The sequence below is a fragment of the Pelophylax lessonae genome (assembly GCF_965119305.1).
Source record: "Pelophylax lessonae genome assembly, chromosome: 8".
Lineage (NCBI taxonomy): Eukaryota > Metazoa > Chordata > Amphibia > Anura > Ranidae > Pelophylax > Pelophylax lessonae.
Genome location: NC_138775.1, coordinates 19,211,188 through 19,213,750, shown reverse-complemented (window position 1 = coordinate 19,213,750; position 2,563 = coordinate 19,211,188).

Sequence of the window (2,563 nt, the reverse complement as noted above, 5' to 3'; positions counted from 1 at the left end):
TTCCTGCCAAGGCCACACCCCTTCCTGTTTAAGCCCCCCCCTGCCATCTGCAAACCCCACCCCTTCCTCTTTAGGCTTCACTAGTGAAGCGGCTGGTGCGAATGGACCCTAAGCTGTGTTGAGAGGCTTTTGCTTGCTTCAAGTAGGTTTTCCATACCTATGCAAGTCTAGTTGGACGCTTATGGGGGCGCCAGACTGATTTGCCTCATAGGCCCTGCCACCCGGCCCAGTCTGGCCCATAAGAATGGTGCTACACTAAAAGCCAGGAGGAGGCTGTATTTTTTATGCGGGGACTGCTTTTTTGTCGCCCCCCTGCAAAGTGCTGCCCTAGGCCTGGGCCTTGTTGGCCTAGGCCAAGATACAGGGTTGGATTAGAGGAGTCGCCCATATTTCCATAAAATATACAATGGGATCTGAACAATAAAATTTGGAGGATGCCACAATCAGGAGATCGAAGGATATCAGATGGGGACATTCATCATGGCCTAATTTGAGCTGGGTACATTCTGCCCAACTATACCAATGGTGGATTTGTGGAGACGATAAACTTGGGACTTCTATGTCTAATCAAACAATTCTACAAATAACTGAAATGACTGATGAGCCAAGGCCCATCCACTTAATGAAGGACAATTTCCAGTGTCAATGAAATGTTGTCTGGTGCCAGGATGGAGGTGTAGTGCAGTGCTCAGTGAATGGGCAGAGTGCATTGTGAATGCCTATGAGCAAAGGTGTAACTACAGATCATGGGGCCCCAAAACAAACTTTTTTATGGAGTCCCAGCTTAACCTCTCTTTGTGTCACCTCACAGTGTCCATTGTAACAATATCGTCACTAATGTTAACATAACGTAAGCATGAATGAAGGACAGCTGGAGGTCAGTGCACTATTAGGGACCTCTGGTGGGGATAAAAGATGTCAGGGATGAGCAGCAGTGCAGGGAATTACCTTTAAATGACTCTGCCAGTATTCAGGATGTCTACTGTCTTTTTTTATAATATCAGATATAAGATCTCAGGGACTTAGTGCAAATTTTAAGCCCTCCTAGCCCCAGAGCAAGCAAGTGCTCAACGAGGTGGTCTATTAGCTAGTAAAAAAGAAAAAAACATAAAAGTTGTAGCAGAAACAATAATAGCAATAATAACTGAGGGGAAACTCAAAGACTTTTTACAGTCTTTGGAAAACTGTGTTAGGCATACAGGGTTGACCAGGGGCTGACTTGCAACTTTTAGCCCAGGGGGCAAGTACAACCCAGAGGCCCATAGTGCAGCAAATCTAAGCCCCGCTTTCTCTCTTCCCTGCCTCCTCCCAGCCCCCATCCCAGTCTAAGGCTCCAGGTACAGAGCCAGCCTCTGCTCGATAATGGTGTATTATGCAATGCCAAGCCGCTGCAAGCAAAGCCAACAGAATACTGGGATGTATAAAAAAGGGGATTCACTCCAGAAATAAAGAGATTATTCTCCCACTCTACAAGACTCTGGTCCGGCCACATCTGGAGTATGCTGTCCAGTTCTGGGCACCGGTCCTCAGGAAGGATGTGCTGGAACTGGAGAAAGTCCAGAGAAGGGCAACAAAAATAATTAGGGGAATGGAGGACATCAGCTATGAGGAAAGACTACAAGCACTGAACCTATTCTCTCTGGAGAAGAGACAATTGAGGGGGGATATGATATCAATGTACAAATACTGTACTGGCGACCCTAACATAAGGAACAAACTATTCAGAGAAAGGGAATACAATAAGACACGTGGCCACTCACTAAAACTAGAAGAAAGGCGATTTAACCTTAAAATACGTAGGGGGTTCTTCACTGTCAGAGCAGTAAGGATGTGGGATTCTCTTCCACAAGCAGTCGTATCAGCAGGGAGAATTGATAGTTTCAGAAAACTATTAGATGGGCACCTTAAATTCCACAACATACAGGGGTATACAATGTACGGTTAACAGCAAACACACACATCATAGGTTGAACTGGATGGACGGATGTCTTTTTTCGACCTCACTAACTATGTAAATATGTGTACACCATTAAGAGGCTGCCTGCACTCTGTCCTCATTCTGCACTTGGTAGGACACTGGCAGGGAATTTTACTCCACTTCATCAGGAAACCTTTAGGCATGACTGCAGTGGAAGCAGTGCAGCCTTTTTTTGGGGCTTCAGAGCATCCCTAGGGGCATTTGCCCCCCAGCCAGTTTATCCCTGGGGTGGACTGAGCTGTAGCAGAAGCTCTGGGGGCAATAATTCTACACCACTTAGACAGTTAGATAAATTAAATAAAGCAGGGAGCTCTGTGTGACTAGCAATACTGATGACTCTTCACATGCATCTAGTAGACTGTACACTTCACAGTTTATTTGCTTTAACAGCCTCTCTAATGGGGCTCCCCTTCCACCCATAGGACCCATAGCATCTACATGGGCTGCTATGCCTATAGTTTGGCCACTGCCTACGAGGAATGTGTGCACCACAGGGGTGGATGTGGAATCAACAACAAAGTCCCACCTAGAATGGGAGGAGTTACATCATTGGGAGGATGACAATCATTGTTAAGCCTGTGTACT